Source organism: Pongo pygmaeus, chromosome 12, assembly GCF_028885625.2.
Source record: "Pongo pygmaeus isolate AG05252 chromosome 12, NHGRI_mPonPyg2-v2.0_pri, whole genome shotgun sequence".
Classification (NCBI taxonomy): Eukaryota; Metazoa; Chordata; class Mammalia; order Primates; family Hominidae; genus Pongo; species Pongo pygmaeus.
The window spans coordinates 131,157,226-131,169,517 of NC_072385.2; the positions used below are offsets into that span (position 1 = coordinate 131,157,226).

A 12,292-nucleotide genomic window follows, 5' to 3' on the forward strand; every position below is an offset into this window, starting at 1 on the left:
CTCATAAAAATCTACGTGTATCCTTTTTTGTACAAAATCTACATTCATATATATATATATATATGAGTGTCTTTTTTTCCTTTTTAAAATTTGGAAATTAGTAATGTGCTGTTTGGAATATTTGTATAATGAAATTCATTGTCATATGAACCATGCATCCTTAACTTCTCTTAATTTCTCTATTTGGGGATAATCAATGTATTGAGTTTTTCAAAAGAGAGGTGAAACATGTATATTCCTCGAAGCCTGGATACTCTTGTGTTGTGGAGGAATTTTCAGGGACTGCCCTGCCATAGAGGGTCTGTTTATCTTCTTCTTTTCAGGCCAAATTGTATGTGAAAGGGAGAGACAAACGTTTTATTGCTAATTTCAGTATGCACTCATTGGTGAGCACATTTTCTCCTAATGGCCACCCTCAGTGCTGCAAAATGTCACTGAGATTGTGCAGTGAAAGACTTAGAATTAACCACTCATATTAATTATAGGTTCTACTGATGAATTCATTTAACTTTGACCTGGGAAGAAAAGTCATAAATTCACATCCATGAACAGGAGGAGAAGAAGGGGAACTGCTATAGAGACTGTGAGTTATTTATTTATTTATTTTTCTCAGCGCTTTTTAGCTCTGCAAACACAATCTTGCCAGGATTATTTTCAGGTTATTTGTCTAGAGTCCAGAGGAAAGTGACTTTGTTTATTTTGTGGATTTACATGCCATTTCTACAAAATAATCTCTTTTTAAAAATGGATAAAATAGACTATATTAAATCAGAAAGGAAATATTGGTTTTAGTTCCTTGTGTAATCCAGGTAGATTAAGCAAAGCATTGTTGGAAAGGGACTGGACTATATTTGGAAAGGAAAACAATACAAATCATGATAGTTGGTATCATGAGAATGTCACAAAGAGCAAAATATGAAGGAATGCAACACCTACTCTGCAGTGATGAGAAAGGAAAGAGAAGAGATCCGCAGGCATTCTATCTACAAAGGGGAGAAAGGCCACTACAGTTAGAAGCAGAAGATTTAGGTCCTGTTTGAGGGTTTGCCAATTACTAGTTAGGTGACCCTGGACAAGTGAATTAACCTTTTGGAGTCTTTGTTTCTCAGCTGTGAAATGGGGAAAATGACTCACAGGGTTGTTGTGAGAATCAAATGAGATAATGGAGGTGAAATGGTTTTGGAAACTGAAAGCACTGTAGAAACGTAAGAGAATATTACTGTTTTGATTATTGTATTTTTAAGAACAACTCCACATCTGTAATGTCAACACATACTCCCCCTTCACAGGCACAGTGATGACCCCTGCATGCATTTTTCAGTCAACAAGAGCATCTCGTGACTTCTGGTGAGTCTCATAGAATCTAGGCATGTGGAAAAGTTTCTCCTGATGTCAGAGGTGATGAAGACTGCACAGATGATTCTCCATAAAAATCATTGTTCTGCATTTTCTTTTCTTTAAATTATATATTTGAAACTTTTATTATATTTTATATTTTAAACTTTCATATACCTGAGAATCTAGGCTCACATAATTTTAGAGATGCTAGGGAACTGGATAGATCAATTCCGCTTCTTCTACTAAAGCCAGGGAACCTGGGACCCAGAGAAGCTAAGGGAATTGTCCAAGGACACACAGCAAGTAAGTGAGAGAGCTTGATTCCTCTGAAGTTTCTTCTAAAGTCTGTTGGACAAAATTTCTTTTTTTCTTCTTTTTTCAACATTTATTTTAGATACAGGGGTGCATGTGCAGATTTGTTACATGAAAATATTGCATGATGTTGAGGTTTGGAATATGGATCCCATCACCCTGGTAGTGAGCATCATACCTGATAGGAAGTTTCTTACCTCCCACCCCAGTTGTCCACAGTATCTATTGTTCCCTTGTTTACGTCCATGTGTTCTCAATGCTTAGCTCCCATGCGAGAACATGCGGTATTTGATTTTCTGTTCCTGTGTTAATTTGCTTAGGATTATGACTTCCAGCTCCATCCATGTTCCTGCAAAGAACACGATTTCATTCTTTTTTATGGCTGCATATTATTCCATGGCAATTTTCTTTATCAAGTCTACCATTGATGGGCACCTGAGTTGATTCCATGTCTTTGCTATTGTGAATAGTGCAGCGATGAATGTATGAGTTCATGTGTCTTTTTGGTAGAATAATTTATTTTCTTTCAGGTATATACCCAGTAATGGGATTGCTGTTCAGGTATATACCCAGTAATGGGATTGCTGGGCCAAATGGTAGCTCTGTTTTCAGTTCTTTGAGGAATCCCCAAACCGCTTTCCACAGTGGCTAGGCTAATTTGCATTCCCACTAAGAGTGTATAAGAATTCCCTTTTCTCTGGAGGCCTATGAGCATCTATTGTTTTTTGACTTTTTAGTAATAGCCATTTAGATTGGTGTGTGATAATATCTCATTGTGGTTTTGATTGATTTGCACTTCTCTGATAGTTATGTTGAGCATTTCTTCATATGTTTGTTGGCTGCTTGTATATGTTCTTTTGTAAAGTATCTGTTCATATCCTTGGCTCATGTTTTAATGAGGTTATTTGTTTTTTGCTTGTTGACTTAAGTTCCCTGTGGATTCTGGATATTAGGCCTTTGTCATATGCATAATTTGCAAATATCTTCTCCTATTCTGTAGGTTGTCTGTCTGCTGTGTTGATAGTTTCTTTGGCTGTGCGGAAACTCTTTAATTAGGTCCCTCTTGTCAATTTTTGTTTTTGTTGCAATTGCATTTCGGGACTTAGCCAAAAATTATTTGGCAAGGTCAATGTCGAGAAGAGTATTTCTTAGATTGCCTTCCAGGATTTTTATTGGTTTAGATTTACATTTATATCTTTAATCTATTTCGAGTTAATTTTTGTATGTGGTGAAGGGTAGGGGTCCAGCTTCAATCTTCTGCATATGGCTAGCCAGCTATCCCAGCATCATTTAGTGAATAGGAAGTCCTTTCTCCATTGTTTGTTTTTGTTGGCCTTGTCAAAGATCAGATGGTTGTAGGTGTGTGGCTTTATTTCTGAGTTTTCTATTCTTTTCCATTGGTCTGTCTATGTGTCTGGTTTTGTACCAGTACCATGCTGTTTTAGTTACTGTGGCTTTATAATATAGTTTGAAATTGGGTAGTGTAATGTCTCCAGCTTTGTTCTTTTTGTTTAGGATTGCTTTGGCTATTTGAGCTCTGTTTTGATTCCACATGAATTGTAGAATAGTTTTTTTCTAGTTCTGTGAAGAATGACATTGGTAGATTGATAAAAATAGCATTGAATCTGTAAATTGCTTTGGGCAGTGTGGCCATTTTTATGATATTGACATGGACATGGAATGTTTTTCCATTTATTTGTTGTTGTCTCTGAGTTCTTACAGCAGAGACAAAGTTTCCTGATTGTAGGAAATAAAAAACAGCTCTGTATAACTTAAACAAAGAGGAAGTTATTAGAATGATACAAGTGACTCAAAAAACTAACAGGAAACTTGTGGAAACAACTAATCTCAAGAAAGGCTGGAGCCTTCATGGCTAGACCAATGGGGATGCTAACACCTACCCTAAACAAATCCCAAATATGCCTTCTCTCCAGGTTCAAAGTACCAGGAAGAGGTATCCAATTCAGGAGCCTCAGTCAGCTTGAAGCTTGGCTGCTAGGGTCAGGAAAGGTGGATCTTCTCATCAGTTTTAGATGTAGGGAGCATAGATATGTATATTAATGTCTAATCCTATTTTATACAATTATTATACAATTCTATAATTGCATATGTTTTATGCAATTGTATAACATATATATGTCAGTTAGACATTAGTATTACCCAAAAAGAGTATTTGGGTAATAGTATTGGACTATTACCCAAAAAGAGAGAGGATTGGATGTTAAACAGCAAAAAACAAGAGAAGAACACTCCATGCCCATCAAAGTCAACCTTTTTAGAGGTGCAGAAACCCTTCTCCCTCTTGCCTAATGTGTTTTAACTATCCTTCATGGAACCACTGATGCCCTAGGCCTCATCAGTTACCGCACTAGCTCTAAGGGCGTGACCTAGGGATGTCTATTTTTCTAGTTAAGATTTAATCCACTTATAATATCTTCAATTTAGGACAAAATTATAAAGTTAACCAAAACCAGTGCATCTTATACAAAATAAAATGAGAAAGGGGATGAGTATAAGACAATGATCCAGTCATTCGGGATGAATCTGCGGCCTTCAAAGTCTTTGGGTTCCTTATTCTATGTATTCTACTGACTCAAAAACATTCCTGGGACTTCAACTTAAAAAAAATAAGGACCATAATTAAGTTCATGTTTCAATCAATTGCTGATGAAATTATTAAAATCACCCTGCTCCTTGGGACAGTTCACTGAATCAAGAGTCTCTGCTTCTTGTACCCAGAACAATAAATCCAGCCTGACATGGAAGTGTGTGCTTTTCTTCTCCACTCGGACCCCCTATGCAAATCCATGAGTATTGTCAAGTTTTTGCCAATGTAGGCTGATTAGTTTTTACAAATATATATACATTTTTTTTTTTGAGATGGAGTCTCGCTCTTGTCACCCAGCCTGGAGTGTAATGGCGTGATCTCAGCTCACTGCAAACTCCACTTCCTGGGTTCAAGCAATTCTCCTGCCTCAGCCTCCCAAGTAGCTGGGATTACAGGCACCAGCCATCATGCCCGACTAATTTTTGTATTTTTAGTAGAGACGGAGTTTCATCATGTTGGCCAGGCTGGTCTCGAACTCCTGACCTCAGGTGATCTGCCCACCTTGCCCTCCTAAAGTGCTGGGATTACAGGCATGAGCCACCGTGCCTGGCCTACAATTATATTTTAATTTTAAAACCTCTACTCCTTGGTTTGAACTTGTCCTTGACTCCCCAGTGGTCTTAATGGAAATGGACTTGGGTTATAGATCTGAAGTTAGGGAGCAGTATGTGTAATGCAATGGTGCAGTGGGAGTCGTCTCCTGCCGCTCCATCAAGATCTTAACTGAGATACTTCATATTCACTCTTTTTTGTGCGGTACTTAGTGCTAAGCAGTCGGAAATACTTGAAATCACACAGAGAGTCCGAATGTTACTTATTTTGGAGGCAGCACGCAAAACCCAAAAGATTAAGGCTGCCCGTGGGGCGGGAGTGGGATCACATTTCATGCCTTACCAGCAATTTTCCCTGGTCAAAACAAAGTGATAAGTTGTCCTTGATGACAGCTCTCCCGGTGGTACTCGATAAAACGCTGTGCTAATTTGCAAGGAAGTTGGAAACAGCACTCCACACGTGGTCTTTTCTTGCTGCTCCTTGCAACAGCTTACCACACTGAACTGCGCTATTTAAAGGCCTGTTCCTCCCACTAGACTTTGAGCTCCCAGGATCACCAGAGTATGGGCTTGATCAGGTCTCTTCATTGCCACACAGTAGGGCTTGGCAAAAGTTTGTCACATTAAACAATCAGCTGGAAAATTTGTTAATGAAGTTTGGTGCCCACAGCATTTACTAAGTTAGAGGTGCAGTCTACAAAATCAACAAGTTCTCCCCAGAAAAGGGCAGGTGTGTGTTTTTGACAAACATTCATAACGGATCACATTTAAGCTTTGGGCATTTGGGTCCAACTTTATGTCAAATGGCAAGAGGAGGTCATGGGCTTGGCTTTATTTTATTGCATCTGAATCTTTTCTGGTCTGGGATTATGAGAGAAAGAAAAATTATTGAGTGAAACAGGGAAGTGAATTATTTGAAAATGAGACCCTTGCTTAGAATGCTCTGAAGTGGCACTGGCAGGAATGTGATGTATCCAGTAATTACAGGAGGGACAACATTGATCCAGGGTGACCCTCCCTGACAGCTTGAAGCAACCAGAGGACAGCTGGAACCAAATCGCTGGCCCCCATGATCCCACGGAGTCACAATCAGTGACGGAGCCACAAAACTCAATTCACACAAGACACACAAAACCAGCCACTCATTCTGCAAGAGTTATTTTTTGCCACACTTTCACACATGGGAAACTCATCTTTCGTGAGGATGACAGTGATGAAAGAGAGGTGCCCTGCGAGGAGCTGTGAGGCCTTCTCACCGCTGCGTCATTCCTTTGTCCCACAGAAGCACTGATTCTCCCCCTGCCGCCTGTGGGAAAGCTGCCAGCACACAGGTGTTAGAGAGCTGGCTAATCATCACTGTGTTCTAGTTACATTTGTGCATTTTTGGAATTCCAGCTTTTGGATGATTTTCCTCTCCACTGAATAAAACAGTAATGGCTTCCACCTGACGCTGATGAACGAACACAGTTTTCTGCCCTTTCCTTCACTGTCAAGGCATCTGAAATTCATGAGGGCATAAATAACATGCACAAAGCCCTCAGCAGATTCCATCCAAGGCCAGCCTCTATTCACAGTCCTTGGAAGACTCCAGGAGACACTGGAAACCAGGCCTGGGAGCCTGGGAATCTCTGCCCCACTGTGCAAATGATTTGTGGTGCTTTCTTGGGACTGTGTCACGCTATTTCTGAATCTCTTTGCCATTATGCGTCTAGCCATCCACACTCAGCAAGCAGTGGGACCGCTGTGTGATGCTCGGTTGGGGAACAGGGCCATATGTTTCCAGAAATACCACTCCAGACTTGCTAGCTCTGGACTTGGGGAGATCAGATGGTTCATAAGTGGATTTGGCGTTGGCAGGTTTTTCACATTTATTTTCTTCTCTGAGGTTTCAAATGAAGATGTTAAAGGTTGGTATCTGCAAATCCAAATTACTTTGGACTTTTTAATTATTAGGGAGGGAGTTTTAAATTTTACTTTCTAAATAATTGATATAACTTAAACTTTTATTATAAATAAAGTTAAATGTGCACGTAAGTAGAGAGATTAAATATTAAACAATTAATAATCAATAAATAAACCATATGCCAAACTCAACCTCAGCAATTACCTATATTGCGATGGTCACTTTTTGTCCGTCAGTTGGAAGAGAAATGCTGTGGTCTGAATGTTTGTGTTCCTCCAAATCCCTATGTTGGAATCTTAGCCCCCAAGGTAACGGCATTAGGAGGTGGGGCCTTTGGAAGAGGATGAGGTCATGAGGGAAGAGCCCTCAAGATGTGAAAGGGAACAGGCTTGCTGCCTCGCTTCTCTGACCATTTGAGAACACAGTGAGAACGCGCCATTTATTAGGTTAGTGCAAAAGTCATTGTAGTTTTTGCAGTTACTTTTGCACCAACCTAATATATACCAGGACGTGACCCTCAGAAATACTAAATTTTGTTATGCCTGGAACTTGGACTTCCAACCTCCAGAACTGTGAGGAATCCATTTCTGTGGTTTATAAGCCACCCAGTCTATGGGAGTTTGTTTTGCAGCCTGAATGGATGAAGACAGGGAGTATTTTTGAAAGAGGCATTTATTTTTTTTCCCTAGTGAAAGTTAAGTTTTCTTCTTGCAAAATATTTACATGGTGAAGTTTTAAAAATAAAATATGCATTCAGTGGAGTGCATAAACCTTAGCTATACAGCCCAAATAAATTTTTTTACAAAGTGACCACACCTGTACACCAGAGCCAAGATTGGGATGTAAGACATTACCAGCACCCAGAAGCCCTCCTCACACTTCTGCTAGTCACCACCCCCGACCACTAAAGGTGCTCATGATCCGATTCATTTCCATCACTGTAGATTAGTTTGCCTGCTTTTAGATTGTATGAATGAGTTTACGTAGGATGTGTTCTTATACATCTGCCTTCTTTCACTCAAGATTGTGTCTGTGAGATTCTTCGGTGTTATCATGTGTAGCAGGGGCTCACTCTTGTTATTGCTGTGAAGAATTATTATTTCAAACCACTGCAATTTATTTATCTATTCTACATTTGATGAACTTTTTTCTTGTTGTTTGGATGTTAAAAATTAGGCTTCTGTGAAAATCGGGTCCATATCTTGTAATGCACTGATGTACATGTTTGTTAGATATATATCCAGGAGAGGAATTGACATGCTTGTTGGGTATGTGTGCGTAGCCTTTCAGTTTTCCAAAATGTTTTCCAAAGAGTTTTCCAAAGTGGATGCACCAATTTACTTTTCCACTAGCAGTGTATGAAAGTGTTAGTTACTACACATTCTTACCAATACTTGACTTTGTCTTTCATTTTCACTTTAGCCATTCTGGTAGATGTGCAATAGTATAGAATTGTAATTCAAATTTGCATATTTATGATAGCTAATAATACTGGGCAGCTTTCCATATCTTATTGAACATTTTGTGAAGAGCCTGTTCAGGACTTTTGCCCATGATTTATTGGACTTTCTGTCCTTTTGTATTAATTTGTATGAGTTCTTTATGTATTATGGATGCAGGTCCTTTTCGTGATATTTGTACTATGAAGATTTTTCTCACTATAGCTTGCTTCCTAACATTGTCCTAAGATTGACAGACTTGTTAATTTTCATGAGGTATAATTAATCAATACTTTGGCTTAAGTTTAATGTCCTTTCTACATGAAAGATAAGAAGGTATTCTATATTCTAGATGCTGTATTGTTTTACTTTTCACATTTAGGTCTACAATCAATATGGAAATGCCAATTTCTACATGGTATGAGATAGGGATCAAGATTCATTATTTTCCTATGTGGATATATAATAGATTGATCATAACTTAAGAAAATTATTATTTTCCCGTCATATCATAGTGTCACTTTTGTGGTAAATCAGGTGAGTACATATGTGTGAATCTGTTTACAGATTCCTATTTTGCTCCTTTGGTCAATTTGTGTATCCTTGCACTAATACTACATTAGATTAATTATTGTATCTCTGTAATAGACTTGAAATCAGGAATTGTAAAGTCTCCAACTTTGTCCCTCTCCTTGTCTTTGCTATTCTTTGACATTTGCACTTCTACAGAGAATAAATTTGTTAATTTGCACACACAAACACACACACATCACTGTGTTGGAATTCTGATCAAGATTGCATTGAATCTATATATTGATTGGGGGGAGTGATACATTTAAAACATTAAGTCTTTAATTCATAAACTTAATAGGTATTTCTATTTAAGTTGGTCTAATTATTTTAGATAATGTTCACATAAGATAAAATTCACAATTTTAACCATTAACCACTTTAAAGCATAAAATTCATTTTTAAGTATATTTGCAATGTTGCACAACCGTCACTCCTATCTAATTCCAGAACATTTTCATCACCTGTATGCATTAAGCAATCACTGCTCATTCCCTCCTCCCTGAGCCCTTGGCAACCACTGATCTCCTTTCTGTCTAAAATAATTTGCCTCCTCTGGACATTTTATATTAATGGAATCCTACAGTTTGTGGTCTTTTGTGTCTGACTTCTTTTGCTTTGCATAATGTTTTCAATGTTCATCCATATTGTAGCTTATATCAGTACTTCATTTTTTATGGCTGAATATTATTCCATTGTGTGTATCCACCACAATTTGTTTATCCATTCATAAATGGGTGGACATTTGGGTTGTGATATAATTTGGCTCTGTGTCCCCACCCAAATCTCATGTTGAATTGTAATTCCCAATGTTGAAGGAGGGACCTGGTAGGAGGTGACTGGATTGTAAAGGTGGAATTCTCCATGCTATTCTCATGACAGTGAGTGAGTTCTCACAAGATCTGATGGTTTAACAGTATGTGGCACATCCCCCTCACTCTTTCTCTGTTTCTTGCCACCATTAGAAGAAGGTGCTTGCTTCCCCTTCTCCTTCTGCCATGACTGTAAGTTTCCTGAGACCTTCCAATCATGCTTCCTGTTACACCTGCAGAACTGTGAGTCAATTAAACCTCTTTTCTTCATTAAGAACTACCAGTCTCAGGTAGTTCTTTATAGCAGTGTGAGAATCGACTAATACAGGTTGCTTTCATTTTTTGGCTATTGCGCTATGCTGCTATAATTGGTGTACAAGTTTTTGTATGAACATATGGTTTCATTATTCTTGGGTGTATAACCTGAAATGCAATTACTGAGTCATACGATAACTCTATGTTTAACTTTTTGAGGACTGGAAAACTGTCTTCCACAGTGGCTACACCATTGCACACTCCTACTAGCAAAGTATGAGCTCTCCAAAGACTTCATACATTGAATCTACACATTCTCTTCAACGGTTGTTATTATTTTTTTATTATAGCCATCCTAATGAGCATAATGTGGTAGGTCATTGTGGTTTTAATGTATATTTTTCTATTGGCCAAGGATATTGAGTATCTTTTCATGTGCTTATTGGACATTTGTATATCCTCTTTGGAGAAATGCCTATTCAAATCCTTTGCCTATTTTTCATTTGGTTTGTTTGTCTTTATTTTGTTGATTTACATGAGTCCTTTATTCTTAACACTAGACAATTGTCAGATTTATGATGTTCAAATGTGCAAATATGTTCTCACAGTCTGTGGGTTACCTTTCTACTTTCTCAACAATGTCCTGTGACACACAAAAGTTTTACATTTTGGTGACATACAATTTATCAATTTTTTTTCTCTTATTCTATTTGCTTTTAATGTTATATTTAAGAAACTGTTGCCTAGTTGACGGGCATGAACATTTACATCTATGTAATATATAATTTTTTATTTCTCATATTGATATTGTATATCTGCTTTTTTCACTATCGGTCTTGCTAGGGAATTATTAATCTTATTTGCCTTTAAAAATTAACTTTGGGCTCTTTTTCTATTCTATTCATAATGCTTTCTATCCTTATTTTTATTATTTTCTTTTTTCTACTTTTTGGGTATAACATGCAGTTTTTTAAAGATAGCTTCTTACAATGGATTTCTAGTTAATTGATTTTCAATATTACTTCTATTGTAATGTATGAGTTTATAAATTGTCCTCTAAGCACTGTGTCAGCTATACATCAAGTTTTGAAACATTTTGTATTTTCCTTGCCATCCAGTTAGCGTATGTCCTCAATTTCTTTGTAATCTCTTCTCATGATTTACTTAGTAAAGTATTGTTTAATTTCTAAAAATTTGGACATTTTCTAGTTATTTTCTGGTTATCATGATTGATTTCTTTCTTGATCTCACTGTGGTTATAGAGCACATTAAATCATTGAAAATGTGTTTAGAGTTGCTTTTTGGTCCATAATATAAACAATTTTTGTAAATATTCTATGTGAATTTGAAAAGTTGAGTCTATTTTGATAACTGTTTTTCACACATTTGTAATTTGTTTAATTTTTATTGAGAGAATTGTTTTACAATCTTTCTATGATTGTGAATTTCTCTTTCTTTTAAGTCAATTTTTAGTTTTTGCTTTATGTGTTTTGAAATTGTTTTATTGGGTGCATAAAAAGTTAGGATTTAAATTTTCTGTTAAGTTTTCCTTTTATATTTCAAAATTTCCCTTTTTATCTCTAAAATACTTATTGCTTTAAAGTTTGCTTTACCTAAGTTGAGTTATACTGGATGTTTTTTGGTTAGTGTTTTCAATGTATATAATTTTTGATTATTTTATTTCAAATATTCTCTATTTTTATTTTTAAATATATTTAATGTAAGCAACATATATTTTAATTTTAAAATACAGATTACAAAACTTTTGTCTTTTATTTGTATTATTTACATTTTCGTGTAATGTCATCCCTTATAGTCTGGTATTTAAATCTAGTATTTTACTAGTTCTTCCCATTTATACTATCTGTTCTTTGTTCTGTTTTTCTCCTTTCTGGCTTTGTTTTTGATCAATTGTAACTATTTTTAGTTTTACAATTAATCTTTGCACCTAATTAGTTATACATACTTTTACTGTTCTTTTAGTGGTTATAGTAGAGATTGTAAGACTGTAACATGCATCCTTGATTTATTTGAGTGTCAGTTAAAAATGTTTCTTCTATTATTTCCTGGAATAGAAGAATTCATTCAGTGTATTAATTCAAAAACACTGTGACACTTGGACTCCTATTTTTTGTGTAATTGTTGTTATATTTCAATCTTATATTGTTATATTTTGTGTAATTGTTGTTATATTTCAATCTTAAATCTCATAAGATTTTAAAATCATAATGATACTGTGTAATCAACTAGAGTTAACCACATATTTACCCTTTCTGATGATTTTCATTTCTTCCTATGTTTCTGAGCTTCTTTATGGATTCATTTCACTTTCTGTTGAAAAACTACTTTTTGTTTCTTTATATATATCTTTGGTATTGTTCTACTCATGATGAATTCTCAATTCTTTCTGTCTAAAAATATAGTCATTTCACTTTAATGTTTAAGAGCTATTTTTGGTATGTCTTGAATTCTAATTTGGAAATATTTTCTTTCGGCATCTGAAA

At 36.3% G+C, this 12,292-nt stretch overlaps 1 long non-coding RNA gene across 1 annotated transcript in view; it reads left to right on the forward strand.

The window, feature by feature from the left end:
- LOC129030417 (uncharacterized) overlaps positions 1–12,292 on the forward strand; it is a 229,181-nt gene that overhangs the window by 157,805 nt on the left and 59,084 nt on the right. Inside the window, exons 4-5 of the long non-coding RNA XR_008500647.1 lie at positions 486–583; positions 1,290–1,347. This is a non-coding gene — a long non-coding RNA (uncharacterized LOC129030417). The remainder of the gene's footprint in view (positions 1–485; positions 584–1,289; positions 1,348–12,292) is intronic.